Below are 16,437 nucleotides of genomic sequence, written 5' to 3'. Positions count from 1 at the left end.
TAGTTAAATTCAATTAAATTATAAAATAAAAATAACTTTTAAAATGATTGAAAATATTAGGTATTTATTGTATTGTTTATTCTAAAGTTTAATTGCTTAATTTTTATATTTAAAATTTGAAATTTGAATGTTTATTGTAATTACTTATTTCCTTAGTAAAATTATTATTTTAGAAGTATTGAAGTTTTTTATTTATAATTTTATTATTTCATCTCATTTTTGCAAAGATTTCATCTTCACTTGTATAAATCATAGGTGTATGGTAAGAAATTTATCATCTAATGTGTGGCAAAATGGTAGTTTCTAAACCAGATTACGTTTCTAGTATTTGTCCATTATTTATCATACACCTAATCCCTCAACATTAACCGAACTATAGAAACAAATTAAACTATAGAGTAAGAGCTAATGATAAATGCATAACATATGTGAAATATATATATATATATATATATATATATATTATTATTATTATTATGATATTTACAATGTACCTTATATCATACTCTCTTTGTCCCATTTTCGCTCTGGATGCAACATATTTGTAAAAATTAATTTTAAATAAAAACATTATTTTTCATAACTAGAAGGCTCCTTGTTCGCTTTCAGTTGATTCAGTACCCGATATTCTTCAGCACCAAGTAGCAAGTTATATATTTACAGTAGCCATTTCTTCAATGTTAGAAGTTTAATCTTTCTATAATCACAACATACATTTTCCGATAGGCCTACACCCGATTCTAAACTGAAAGCCCCAGAAGGGAAACATTCTTCTCTTATATCTCCAATATCTAATGATCGATTCAATTTTTTACGTTTCGCCGCCAACGTAGCAGCTTCACGATCAGCTTTTCTTTTCAAATTTCAGATTCCCGTTCGGTCTTTCTTCGTATTTTTTTATCATCTGATATTGGTCTACGTCTCACTATTATTGTGCAAAAATACAGGGTTAACACTTGCATTGCTTTGATATTCTGATAATTGCTAGCTGAGAAACGAAGAAATTTCATGACTCGAAAAAGGTAAACAAATCGAAAAACTATTCCATTAGTTTTGGCTCAAATAATATGTTTAAAGTAGAATTAACAAATAGTAGTATTTTAAACTCTTTCTTTTTTAATTTGAAGCTTTAATTTAATTGCTTTAATTAAAGCTTTATTTTCCTTATTTCCCACCTTATTACCGTCAAGTGCAGTATAAGTACTTACAACGATAAAATAATAATATTAATTAAATAATTTATACAATACTGGCAAAACAAACCTCAAATAGCCTGGCTCAGATAACTCGCTATCTGCATATATCACAAAACGAATAAAACGCAATGTCCAGATAATTTTTTAAAGTCATATTTATAATAACCTTAAATTAAAAAATAAACCTTTCTTTCAAAAAGTTTGTCATTTTTAAAGGAGAGCTAATTTCCAGAAACGTTGCTTCAATTTATCATTTTCTGAAAAAATCTATTTTCTAATCATTGAGAGTGTAAAAAAAGGCTTCATATCCTATGTAAAATTGTCACTTTCAATGACTTCACAGACGAAATAATCGTATGAAAAAAAAATCTTTGAGAGGTATAATAAAGGGGTTTCATATCCTGTGCAGAACTTGTCGATTTCAATGTACAAACACAGCGATCATGTGAACATAAAACAAATCTATGAGAGGGTAAAATAAGGGGGCTTTATATCATGTGTAGAATTTATCATTTTTTTTTTTTTTAGATTCTATCAAGTTCGACTGATATTGTTTCAAATAATTCAAATAAGAAATTTCGTGTCTTCTTTTCAAAAGATTCCATCTTATGAATTTGTTCATGAAGCTAAATTTATTTTGACCTCTTATTTATTACATGTCCAGATATTTTGATCTAAGTGGTAGATATATCTGACATGCTGCATAATCTAAGTTGAACAGGTTTCATTCTGAAGATGGCATGACGGCAGGAGCCAAGCTGTCTGACGAGAACGCTAAGCTCTGTGAATGGGCAAGATGCCAGAAAAGACGCAATATATTTGTTGCTTTCTCTAGAAGAGAAATGGCGCAATAGAAGCTAAGGAAATGAGTTTAAAATCTCTTGAGTTCTCTTGAACTCCTATGAAAAATTTAACAGAACAATAATAAAGAAGCAATACAGTTATAAATCCAGAATTGAAAGAGTGAAAAATTCATTGTTATAATTTTAAGACATCTAAAATTTAATTAAGATCTTATCTTGCAAATCTTGTCTATCAATATATTCTCATTTGGTGCATTATCTATTGACAGATAATGTTAGATTATTTCTATAACAAAATATTTAAATAAAATTTCGTCAATTTATCTTAAATACTGATGAATTTACACTGATTCAACCCATTCGATACCTACATTCTATAATTTCTTCCAATATTCTTAGAAAGCAGTATATTAACTAGACACCTTTGGAATATAACACTTCTTTCCCCAAATAAAGTATATTATCTGCTCAATGCACACTAGGACATCAGAAACAAATATTCATAATCAAGATTTTAGAAAAAAATGTGAAATATGTTAAAGATAAACCAGCGTAAAGAATTGCAAGATTAAATTTTATAAATCAGGACAGCCAAAGATTAATGCTTGCTTCAAAACACTATCTTATCTCTTAACTTGCATTTTTACTGTTTCCTATCTGTTCCGGATGCCATTCGCACAATAAGATCCTGAAGTAATCAATACTGGATCATGTCGTAGATTTTCTTACTTTTTAGATAGCGTCGGAGAAACAGATAAATATTCAAACGCTGTGGAATGAAATTCTTTTACCCAAATGTCGCTTCAGATAGGAGTAAAAATGGGAACTAACCTTTTATAATATAAAGTGTTTCCAAGTACAGTAAAAATTTAAATGGATGATCAAATACTTAAGATTAAATAAAGTTGATAATTTCTTAATTCTATATGCTTTGCATTTTTTATTATATAATTAAATGGCATTGCCGTTTGTGGAATGTGCTTTCTCAATGATTCAAATAAGAATCCATAAAATACCTGAAGTATATACGAATGGTGTGTACATTTTTTGTATCGAGCTATAGCTTTTGAATGATTCCAATTCAGTTTATAGGTTTAAAGTACAATACACTGATGTCCGTAAGACAAGCAGAGAGACAAATAAGAAGTCATTGTTTTCAAATATCACCTTATCTCCAAAGTTCAAAATAAGTATCAATAATCCAACCAAGAATCAATAATCCATAGAATAGCCAATCCAACCAAGAATCAATAATCCATAAGAATCCATAGAATAGCCAATCCAACCAAGAATCAATAATCCATAGAATAGCCAATCCAACCAAGAATCAATAATCCATAAGAATCCATAGAATCAATAATCAATAATCCATAAGAATCCATGGAATCAATAATCAATAATCCATAAGAATCCATAGAATGCATGAAGTATCTACGGATGATGTGTACATTTTGGTATCGAACTATAGAACTTATAAATGATTTCAATTCAGTTTGTAGGTTTAAACTACACTGTTATCCGTACACTGATATCCGTAAGACATACAGAGAGACGAATGAATAGTCATTCTTTTCAAATATCACATTATCTCCAAAGTTCAAAATAAATATCAATAATCCAACCAACCAACCTACAAAAGACGGATATGTAAGTAGACAGATATCAGTGGATATTAGGGATGGATAGATATCAATAATATCTAATCATATTAGTAAAATTGTATTATCAGCATGAAAAGGTTATAGCTCAAGAATGAAAAACTAAATTTGAGAGCATCATTAGAAATGGCAATTAATTAATAGCCCATCATTCTCCAGAGATTAATTAATGGTTAACACTGTCATATCAATTATTTACTGTTATATACATGGATGGATATCATTAATTCAAAGCTGGAGAAACAGTTCAGAAAATAAATAACGGCTCAAAATAAGGAATATTAAAATTTATAGTTACCTTTCAAAGCTTTACATTTAGCAGTTTATAAATGCTTTTGTACCTTACTTCTGGCACTGCATGCTTCTACTGTCTTATCATGTTAATGGGCACTGAACGAAAAATAAATCTGAAGGGTGTTAAAAGTTTTAGAGCAAAGAAGAAAATAAAATGCATTATTGAATATCAAACATTCAGTTGTGTATTTTCACGCAATATTTAATGATTAATGAATTCATCTTGTCATCTCATCTCCACAATGACACTTATCTGGTGTTTGATCTATTGTTGGATAAACCTGATACAATCACAATGATTTACTTTCGTAGATGGATTATTATATTGATTGGTTTTTAAAGATGTGATATAAAGGGTGTAAAGCAGTTTGGAAAGAATAATGATTTCATTAGGCATGGCGCCAAGAAAGAGTATAAATATTTTAACATGCTTCTAAAGAAAGAGAAGAAATACAAATGATAAATAAAATATTTAAATACGTAAGATTAAAGAGCCTTTCATATTTTTCAGAACAGTGATATGCAAGTAAACCAAACCGAATTTTAAAATAGAAAAATTATAAAATCAAAAATTTCTTAAATATTTTTTCTATTGTATTTTATTTATTTATGGTCCCTGAGTCCATTAGAAAAACTAAATCCATAACTATCTCTAATACTAAAAAATATTTAATACTTTGAGATAATTAATTACTCTTAATGTAAAGGCTAATATTGTTAATTTCTTTCAAAAGACATTATTATATTAAAAAAGTAAAGAACTAATGCATCATTTATTTATATTTCTATTTAGCACATTTACACATTCCTTAAATATACGAGAAAATATTTTTAACATCATTTGAATGCTAATATAAATAATCCAGTTAGAAATTCAAAATAAAGACAGAAAGAACGTGCTTGATGTAATTTTCAAACCCGAAACACTTAACAATGGATAAATATTTCGTGTCTTGTATATATTATTTTCGTCTGTATCTATGTGCGGTTGTCATACTATCTGTAACACACAGGGTGTCCCCTATATTCTTTTGAACACTATTTACCTTTCAGGATGATTACAGGGATAATCATAAAAATGGCGTCTTAGTAAAGTAACTATATTGCAACGAGATGAGATCTTTTATAGGGTCATTTGGAGGCAAAGGGCGAAATTGGCGTTCATTCTCGGAACCGTTGGACAAATGAATGGATATCAACAAAAATGTTTAATGGGATAAATTTAGAGTGTGAAATAACATTGAAAAAAGAAAATGCAGAATTGTTTCTCCGAAATTTCTGAAATTGGGATGCTATAAAATGTAAACGAAAGGAAATCTATTACTTGGACTAATGTGTTGTTCCAATGTGACAGGGAACCTCCGTAAAGGACAATAAACGTATGTATTTAGTGGAAATATTGTAGCAAAAAATAACTGAATGACAGGACCTAATGGCTCGAAAAGTGGTCTCCACTTTCTCCAATCTTGAATCAATGGACTTTTCTCATTTTTAACATGTTTCCTCATGTGTTAGTGAAAAAAATTGATCGTTTTAAGCATTTCTTTATTCTTTTTATAACACTAAGATCAACAGGGCGTCTTTTTTGAATTAAATCAACAATTCTCAACAATGTTTCAATCGATGTTTAAAATATAAGTAACAATAACGCATTTTGCTATCAGATGGCGCTGTATGCGATGGTACCGCGCAATGTATAACATTTTCATATATTTACATACCATTTTTAATATTATCGCTGAAGAAGGTGAAAACCCTTTAGTGTGAACCTTCAATAATAAGTCAAAAAGAAATACAAAGCTTAAAATCTAAAATATAAGACAGAAATTAGAAACTCATCATGCATTAGGCATTGAAAAGCATACTTGAAGACACGGAATTCAGAAAATAATCAAAAAATACAAAATGCAGATGTATCATGAAAATATGTACTTTAATTTCTAAAACTTGTGACATCTAACTATTGATTCATGCGTCTAGCCATCCCATTTTCAACAGTATTTCAAATCTCTGGTGTTTTGATCTACTGATGGATATCTGCGATGTAACGACACCGGAATGTCATCAAAATTGAATTATTGTGCTGGTCGTCTTCTGGAGACGGGACGATCCGGGAGCCAAGCAGTCTGAGGAGAACGTTGAACAGTCCGGGCATGGTGCCAGGAAAGGGCCAAAATATTGATTGCGGCCTGTCCCGAATTCTAACAACGGCGCGTACGTGACCGCTGCCTCCCATAATCCCAGGATGCTCTGATCCTCCGCATCAGTTTTACCATTTTTGTCTTCCCATCACCGCTATGCTTTCCTACTGGGATTGCTAAACACTTGGCTCATTCTTTGCAATTTTGAGTTACCCCGTTATTGTTATGCTACGGCTTTATCGATTCGGGATTCGGAAGTTCTATTGTTGAGGAGATGCGCTCAGGGAAATAGAACTTTCGAATCGGCGGGGGAATAAAGTAGTGATATGCATTTCTTCGGCATGTGAAAATGCAGTTATTGCGAACGGAAAATTGTGCTTTCATGAAAAAGAGGTTTAAATGTGGGGCCTTCCTGAATTATTTTAAAACATGGAATGTTTCTTTTTGTGAGAAAAAGAATATGATTTTTAAGATTTAAGTAAAATATGTAATAATTTAGGAATCTTCATATTGATATAGCATTTAAAGAATGAGTTCTTTCTGCAAATTTTGATCACTTTTTGATATTGTTTAAAATGTTACACGTCCTAAATTTTGAGCCAAATGAATTATTGGCAACACAGTTTGAAGAGATTCAAATAGTTTACCACAGACCTTTTAAGAATGAAAACTAATGGGAAAAAATAGACACAAATATTCTAAAAACCAAATTATAGCAATTACTATTCTTAAAATTAAATTAAAGTAAATATATAAAATAAAATAAAATATTTTAATAATAATTTTTTTAGCTTTTGGAAAATAATTGATTTCTTTGAGCTACTCTTCCAGGAGAAAATTCTTTAAAAATAAAATGTTACATTTTTATTGACGTAATGCATCTTCTATGCTTAAATCATATTTACATTTGTCTTTAGCACAGTTATTGTATTTGACTTTAAGCTAAAATATTCAAAAAAATATTATGCTATTATATACTCTTTATATGCTATATAAACTCTTTATTTTCAGTACAGAAATTTATCATTCACATTATAAATTTTTATCAACTGTGTTTTTATTTCGGCTTCTGAACTGACGTATGAAGAATCTCTTTATTTTCAGTACAGAAATTTATCATTCACATTATAAATTTTTATCAACTGTGTTTTTATTTCGGCTTCTGAACTGACGTATGAAGAATTACTATTTGGGAATCACACCTTTTTTTAGAATTTTGAAGACTTATTTTCCATTTATTCTTATCTGGTTGTTACACGTTCACTGAATATAAAAGGTTTTGTGAGAATTTTAATAAAACAATAATTGGAAGAAGGACGTAATTAACTTGATCCGGATGTTGATGTTTAAATGTTAATCACTGAAAACAACTGGATATCGAATATTGTTAGGCCATATTTAAAAAATTCCTACATACTAAAAAAAATCAATAGTTTCGTTTTCTAGTGCGAAATGAAATTGGTATTTATTACCAATTGTTTTTGTATAATAATGTACTTACTCATTGGTAACTGTTTTCATAAAGATGCACAAAATTTGTAAGCTGATTTTTTTCAAGAGCATGAAAGAACCTACCTGAAAAATATTTTGTGGATTAATAAACATAATTATTATGTGAAGAATATGTATTAATAAATAATAATATGAGCATAATTAGGGATTCTGCAGATATCTAAAATGTTTAATAGCATTTTTGTCCATTATTACATACTGATGAAACCACCATGATATTTGGTGCACGATATTTTTTATATTTTTTTATGGATTTTTCCGAAAATAAAAGCGTACCAGCAAAAATTTTGAAATTTTGATGAGATAAAACAGCTCAATGATTTATTTAACGATCCTATAATACCTTTAAATGCCTGATAAGTTATCAGTATTATTTTTACCTTTCCATAGCTTCTTGTGGTCTCCGTTGAACCTTATAAAACTGCATTTAAATATTTTGCCCTTCTGAGGCCATTACACACTATTATTGGCTAAATGTGATTCCATCAATAACAGTTGTTACATTTGAATATATTTATCCAGTTTTACTAAATAACTGTCTCAAAAAATAGAAACAAGAATACATTTTTCTTGAATATTATTTGATATGTATACTTCCAAATATATAGTTATATCAAATAAAACGCGTTTGTGTGGAAATAATTTATCTTATATGTGAGGGCGCTGCGGATGATTAGAACCAGAAAACGAACTGAAGGGAAGAGTGTGGAGAAGGAGTACGGCGGGAGAGACGGGGAGGAGAGAAGGTGTTTGGATGTTCGAAAGTTCTATGATGTTAACGTACTAAATTTTGTAATAGTGTTCTTGTGTGTTATGTTTCGTCCTACGTCAATTAAATGTTGTCAAAAAATTTAAATATGGTGTCATGCCAATTATTTTCGTTTACATTTATTTACTCAAAGGGCAGTCTTTGCCTTATTAATTTTTCTGATGAGGAATAAGAATTAAAAAAGCTCGGCAGCGCCGACATTATATTTAAGAAAATGAAAAAAAATTCATTTGACCTTCATAACATAAGTATAGATTGAAAAAATGCTTATCTTTCATTCATACATTCATACAAATAGCTTCACCATTCTATCTGCAACAATTGAAGAAATTACTTATCTCCAATTTTTAAAAAAAACATATGACAAACTTAAATAAAATCAATAATTTTAGAAATGCAGATGTATTCAATACATAAAAATATCTTATGCAGATATTTGATTATTAGTTCATAATCCAGTCATTATTTGAAAAGAAAAATATAATAAACACACATTCTATATTTGATTTTGATTATTAAGCAATTGCAATTCAAATTTTAAAGAAGGGAAGAGAAGTGTGAGAAATTAAAGATCAACGTTATTTCAGATGAACGTTGACTTTCAGAAAAGTAGTACGATGACAATAAAGAAAATAACATTCTTTGATCGTATTAATGCTCATGTGCATTGCTTATATTTTTAAATATTAATGGTTCGCACAATTGTGTTCATCGAGAGTATCAAATTTTGAATGCCTATAGATAAATGAAAGATTGTCGCCATAATTTCATGCACTTTTCCACCAGGAGCTGTATCAAAATTTAATTTTTTTAAACTTTTTACTATAGGCTTTCATAAAAATCATAGCCTCCTAATACAATTGCATTCCTTTATTAATCATACTTTGTAGTTGGAAGTATATGTAAGCGTAATTGCAACATTTAAACAAACGCTTGTATCACTTTTTTTGGGGGGAAGGGGAGTTGATAAGCACATTTTACTTTAATATGCATATTTTTTATCCTCATTTTAACATGCTAATTTTTGTAATATGAAATGCAGTCTTTGTAACGTGATAACATTTATTGCATGATACGATATGCGTGAGAAGAAAATCAAATCTTTAGTTATCAAATTTTATGCGCTGATTTTTCTTGGTTGATAGATAATTTTTAGTGTTTTTAATTACATTTCATTTAAAAATTATTCAAAGTATTAAAGATTTTCTTCAATAACTTCGGTTTTGTAACTAGGACAGTCCTATGAGTAGTTTTTAATCATAATGGAGCCAATGAGTTTTGGAAGCTTCCTGGTAACCTTTCTTGAAGAAGTTCAGAATGCTTGTAATCACAAGTCATTCGCAAGCATTGTATTTTTTATATTGGATGGAATTTAGCCTGCAATTAATCCTGACTATTTGATCACATGATAAATTTCCTTTTTTCCTTTGAGAAATAACGTAGAGAATGATTTACCAGAAATTTCCGGTATTAATTTGTATAAAGAAAACAAAAATTTGGATGAGTAATTGCAATGTTTGAAAAAGGATTTGAAAAATAATTGCATTCAATTCATTTTCTTCGAAAAGAAAATAATAGCAATTATTAAAATGAATGAAAGCATCGACACATAAAAGAAATGGTTGCATAATTTTATACAGAAAAGAAAAAATCTTGAAGCCTTAACCAATGGAAACTATTTTACCCAAGACTGAATTCTAACAAAAGACGAATTGCAATTGCCCATGGAAATTTTATTCTACTTTTGGCAATAAATCTCAAGATAACGTTTGGATGTTTTGATCTCCAGAGTAGATTGCAACGCTTGTTTATTGCTAGAAAGGAGAAAAGCAATCATTCACTATAGACAGTGCATATATATATATATATATATATATATATATATATATATATATATATATATATATATATATATATATATATATATATATATATATATATATATATATATATATATATATATATATATATATATATATATATATTTGTTTGAATCATTTAACATCGCCCTTTTTTTAATTCAAATCTGGAAAACATTTTCAAGTGAAAAATGACATAAATTTAGCAATTTCACGGTGATGGATATGATGAGTTATCATTGTAAATGTGGTATATTCAGAGAGGAAAATAAAAATTTTGAATAAATTATAGCAATAAAATCTCTCATATTTTTTGATACTGAATTGCTCATTTTTTTAAAATTGGGCATGTTTTAAAAGATGATTTAAATAATGCTACGAAACTTTAAGATATTGAACTTCAAATACTGAGTGCTGTAAGAAGTTTTAGAATATTTCGAATAAGTCAGAAATGCATTTATTCTAATTAAGGATGCAATTATTCTATTAAGGATGGAAAAAATTATGCCTTAAAATATATTCACTCTCTATTATATAAAAAATTGTGTGTAAACAATACACTTTATTCGCTTTGTGATTGGTAAATAACGATTCACATGACGCATGACATTTGAAGTTTGTTTTGCCAGTATTGTTTGCAATGAATTATAACGCATATTATTACTTCGTAATATTTATATTCAGTTGACTAGAAAATATTAATAAAAAAGTAAAACTAAAGTCTTAATTAATAAAAAATTAAGAGCAAATGAATTTAAAACGATATTATGGGTTGATTCTACTTTTAGACATACCGTCTGTGGCAATACTAATGAATAGATTTCAAAATTGATTATCGTTTTTGAGTAACGAAATTTTTTCGTCTCTCGGGTAGCAATCATCTGAGTGCCTAAGAAATACATGTACATTACTCTTCCATTGCCTTTTTAAATATTATTAAGACGTCCGATGATATCAGATGTAGAAAACACGGGAAGGAAGACCGAATAAGAATCTGCCAATTTGAAAAGAATCTGACGAAAGAAAAGAAAATCTGACTGTGAAGCTGCTACTTTGGCGGCAAAACTCGAAAAATGGAATCAATATTTAGATATCGGAGATAGAGCGAAGAATGTTCTCATTGAGGGGCTTTGAATTTTGAATTGGGTGTAGGCTGAGCGGCAAATGTTTGTTGTCATCATGGATAGATAAAGCTTCCAACGTTGCATGAAAGATCATTGGAGTTTAATAAGTTAATAAGTGAACTGACGACCATCGAGTACATCTACCATATCCGACAACATATATATAACATATTTTGAAAAGTAGAAGGCAGGTTTGAAGCAGTGAAGAGACTTTGTATTTTTTTAAAATTAATTTTAATATCCGTTTTGTGAAAGCATAATTATTTACAAGCAGAGACGTGGACAAAGCACGTTCGCCACAGCGTGGCATAAAAGCAGAAGTAAGAAAGAAGGGATGAACAAATGATCACTAGTGTTATATAAGATGGGATTTCCGATCACGCGCCAATTCAATACACATGGTGACCTTTGACACCTTTTCAAGGGCACAGAAGGGATCACTTTCTCTTGAGACGTATATTGATTGCGCAGTAATTTTTACACAGCTTGATGCGTGGAATAAGATCATAAAATAAGATAATATTTTACTATGGGCTAAATTAAGATAAAATTTTAGAAATCAATTTGGATTAAATTAAAAGTTTAAAATATCATTACATATATATATATATATATATATATATATATATCAAATAATCGATAAAAAGAAATAAATTTCTTTACATATTATAAAGAAAAAATGTTTTTTATTTAAAAATGCTCAAAAATGATGAGCAACAACTGTGATCCATAATTCTTGATTATAATTAAAGCAAATGTAAGTAATTAATAACGTAAGGTACAACAACAGAAGACATATATAGTTTTTAAATTAAAATTTTCAGAATTTCTCACTACAGTTTAGCACTGAGGATTCACCTCATCCAACATGAAATAAGTTTTGTATTTCTAAAATATGATAAGTTTATTAGCATGGATATAAGAATGTACTTTACTCTTAAAATATTATTAAGAATCTGTATCATAACTTTAATGAAACGTTTTTCTCTTCATTGAAAAAAAAAATGCAAATATTCTAATGTTTGCAAATTCAGTGACTTTTGACCATGTCAACGAACTTGTCAACTTTGACAACAAAAATGAAGTTTCGGGAAAATTCAAGAGTTATGGCATTATCTCTTTTAAAAAATGATATTTGCAGATTTTTAAGAAAATACTATACCATGTTGAGTGACTACAAAAGGCGAAGTATTCATAAGAGGATCGAAGGACCTCTTTATGATGCGGCAAACAAGAATTTTGGTTCAACTTGCTGCCTCGTTTTTATACTCTCTGCTAGTGATTTGTGTATGCCTGCGCGGCATGTTAATATCTCATACTTTATATGTTTCATGGAATAAGACGTAGATTGTTAAATTCAGCTTAAATTAAATTAGCCAAATCACTTTTCAACGTTATAATTAAAGTATATATAAGTTTAAAAATATTTGTTTTATTTTAGAATGTTGAAAAACAATTATTAATCACTATTAAAAATACACATTTCTCCACAAACTAGATTTAAATGAGTCACCATTGAATAAATATATTCAATATTAAAATGCACAGACGGCATGAAAATTTTATTACCTGACCATTTTTAAGATATAACCATGTGATGAATTAAAAAACGATAAAAACCAACTATAAAAATATTTATACTTATTTTGTTGTTATATATTTATATCACTTAAAATCTAATGGACATTTTTGGAAGCGTTTTGATTAATTCAATCAATATGAAATTTCTAAATGTTTTGTAATAACAAAATTCATATACATTTCCTAAAATTTTATTATGAATCATTATTTACAATTTTTAAAGCTTGGACGAAATGCATAAGAAAATACATGGAAGACAGAGAAACAAAAAAATCATTACAATAAAATGTAATTCAAATTTATATGAATGTCATGTACTACCATATTCTGTAAAAGAACAATATTTGACACACATACTGGCGTATAATATAATATAATATATTTCCTCCTTAGCGCTAGCATGATATCGAATGGCATTTGGCAAGACAGACATATGACAAATGAAACAATGAAAGAATGACGATATGTTCTGCGCAGTTAAAGAATTTACGCTTTTCACATTTTGACATTTCAGCCCTTCGATAATTGTCTCTTTATACAACTAGACAACATATCGGTAATGTCTTTCCATCGACAAGGGATTTTTTTTTTTTGTTCCAGTTTCGTCTTTTTATGTTCTTAATTCTTTTTAAAAGCCAAGATTTGTAATGGATTAGAAATGAACGTTTTTATTTATTTATTTATTAATGCAGAATAATTTGTTTTGATGATCAAATTATTATAGGGATGAATTATTGCTTATAATTTTATATAAGAAAGAATGGAATCTTTAGAATTTATGCTATGCAGTGTTGATATTCGTTTTATATAACAAATGAATATTAATATATTGTTAAGGAAAACACCTGTCTTGTAAATGGTGACTTTAACCCTTAATTGGGGAGGTGAAATTTTTGGACTTAACTGGGGAGGTGCGGTCTACGAGACCGCATTTCATTTAGACTCAAAATAAATTTTCTAATGAATGTATTAGTATGAAAAACTGCCAATATATTTTGCAGATATTTTTCTTGATATATAGATATGTTTTAGAAATTTTTCAAAATATATTGTCATTGAAAAAAGCAAATGCATTGGAACATACATTTTCCACTCAAATTATATGTTACAATAAATAATATTCTTGAAAAAGCATATTACTTTTTACTTTTTAAATCATATTTAGTTTTACAGTATATGAAGGTATATAGAAGACAATATAATGTAAAATTCAACAATTATATGAAAAATAAAGAAAAAAATAACAATGAGTAAAATCGGTCAATTTTTATCGGCTTGTGTGATTTTCATAGTACGGTTTTATATGGCATTTTAAACATACAGGTTAAGAACTAGTATAAAAATCAACCTATAAATTCTGTATATATATATCTTGGTATATTAGTTTATTTTATAATTTTTTTCAAAATACATTATTACTAGAAAAATTGATTATGTTTGAATATACATATCAAAATCAGTTCAATGCGAACTTTCATCGAAAAACTCTTCTGTACAATTACCCTTATCACTAAAATCACTTTCTGCTTTGTTTAAGAGTGTCTGGAGCACTGCTTCATAATAGGATCAGTAAATTGGATGATATTTCGGGCCCCAAGTTTTAGCGCCATCTGCTAAGCCTTGTTTATCACTGGGACGCTAACAGGGAGATGCGGTCTTAGAGACCGCGCTCAAAGAAATAACTGAATAATTTAAAAAAGCATCTGCTGAAATCGGTTGAAAAAGTGCACGTGTATTGAAGGTCACAAAACAGGAAATTACAGGGTCAATCCATTCCATTGAGCTAAAAATAGAATAGGGGTGATAGAAAATCCATCGCTAGCGGTCTCCCAGACCGCACGTCTCCGGTTAAGAGTTAATACAATAAGCTAGATAATAGCAATAAACGATCAATCCACGAAAGTACGAAGCATACGCCCCAAATAAGCAGATGAGTGTTTTCATGAGAAACAGTACTTGTATACACTATAAACACCAAATGAGTGTTTTCATAATGAACAGTACTTGTATACACTATAAACACCAAATGAGTGTTTTCATAATGAACAGTACTTGTATACACTATAAACACCAAATGAGTGTTTTCATAAGGAACAGTACTTGTATACACTATAAACACCAAATGAGTGTTTTCATAAGGAACAGTACTTGTATACACTATAAACACCAAATGAGTGTTTTCATAAGGAACAGTACTTGTATACACTATAAACACCAAATGAGTGTTTTCATAAGGAACAGTACTTGTATACACTATAAACACCAAATGAGGGTTTTCATAAGGAACAGTACTTGTATACACTATAAACACCAAATGAGGGTTTTCATAAGGAACAGTACTTGTATACACTATAAACACAAGCAAACAGTAGATTGCGACTTATATAATAGACATAATCCGAAAGCTTCGGAATACCAGACTCAACACTCCAAAAATTGAATTGATTTCTCTTTTCAGCCTTTGTATTTTTATATTCTCCCAACAGTTTTACAATTATCTTGACAAACTATTTTTCTAAATAAGAAGATATAACAATGTATGCATTCATTTAACTATTTTGACATCAGTACAAAATTTTAAATCCAAAATCAATCAACATTCTAAAGATGAAATCAGCTGTACAATAACTTCCAAAAATTTAAAAAGATTAATTTAGGTTTTACACTTGAAATTCGCATTACAAATCATATTTCATGCATTTTGATCAAACGAAACAAGAGTCAAACAAGTCAATCATTTTATTTGATTAAAACATTGCATTTGTACTAATAAAAATATTTTTAGTATAATAAATATACGAGATGCTAATCTGCAACTTGTAATGCAATATATTTTTTAATTAAATTCAGAATCACTCTGTTCCAGAGATTAAATATGATCTATCAAAATCATATCAGATCTTGGTAGATTATATTGGTTAGATATGATATATCAAGTGTTTCAAAATTTAATCGGAAAATGCTTTCAAAAAAGTAATAAAAATGTAAACGTTTTTCTAGAAATTAATAAACAAATCTCAGCAAGGAATCTGTTTTCAATCTACATGGATTTTTATTTGATATGAAATCATGTGATAGTCCTCTGCCTCACTCTAGATAAGGTATTTTCTAGATAGTCATTCTCTAAATAATCATCCTCTACGTAAGATATCCTCTAGATAAGGGATCAATGATCATCTGTCTTCAGAATTTTCCATTGCATTTTCCAAAGATATCACAATTTAAAATCATGGCAGAACACCAAATTTCACATCTGGACAGATTTATCCACTTTACAAGAACAAATACGTAACTTGTTTATAATGCTAGTATAATTTAATATTGTACATTCGTATCATTAGCGTTTCTTTGATAAGATGTATTTCTTCAAAGTTAATTGGCAGGCTAAATTAATGTTATTCACAAGGTTAAACAACTTGTTTTAGGGTGGACAGCATTATTTTTTACTTGAGATTTTTTATCAGTAAATATAGTAAAAGTTTTATTTCAATTTTATTTTC

Source organism: Argiope bruennichi, chromosome 3, assembly GCF_947563725.1.
Source record: "Argiope bruennichi chromosome 3, qqArgBrue1.1, whole genome shotgun sequence".
Taxonomy (NCBI): Eukaryota; Metazoa; Arthropoda; class Arachnida; order Araneae; family Araneidae; genus Argiope; species Argiope bruennichi.
Note: the sequence above shows the minus strand (reverse complement) of the source record.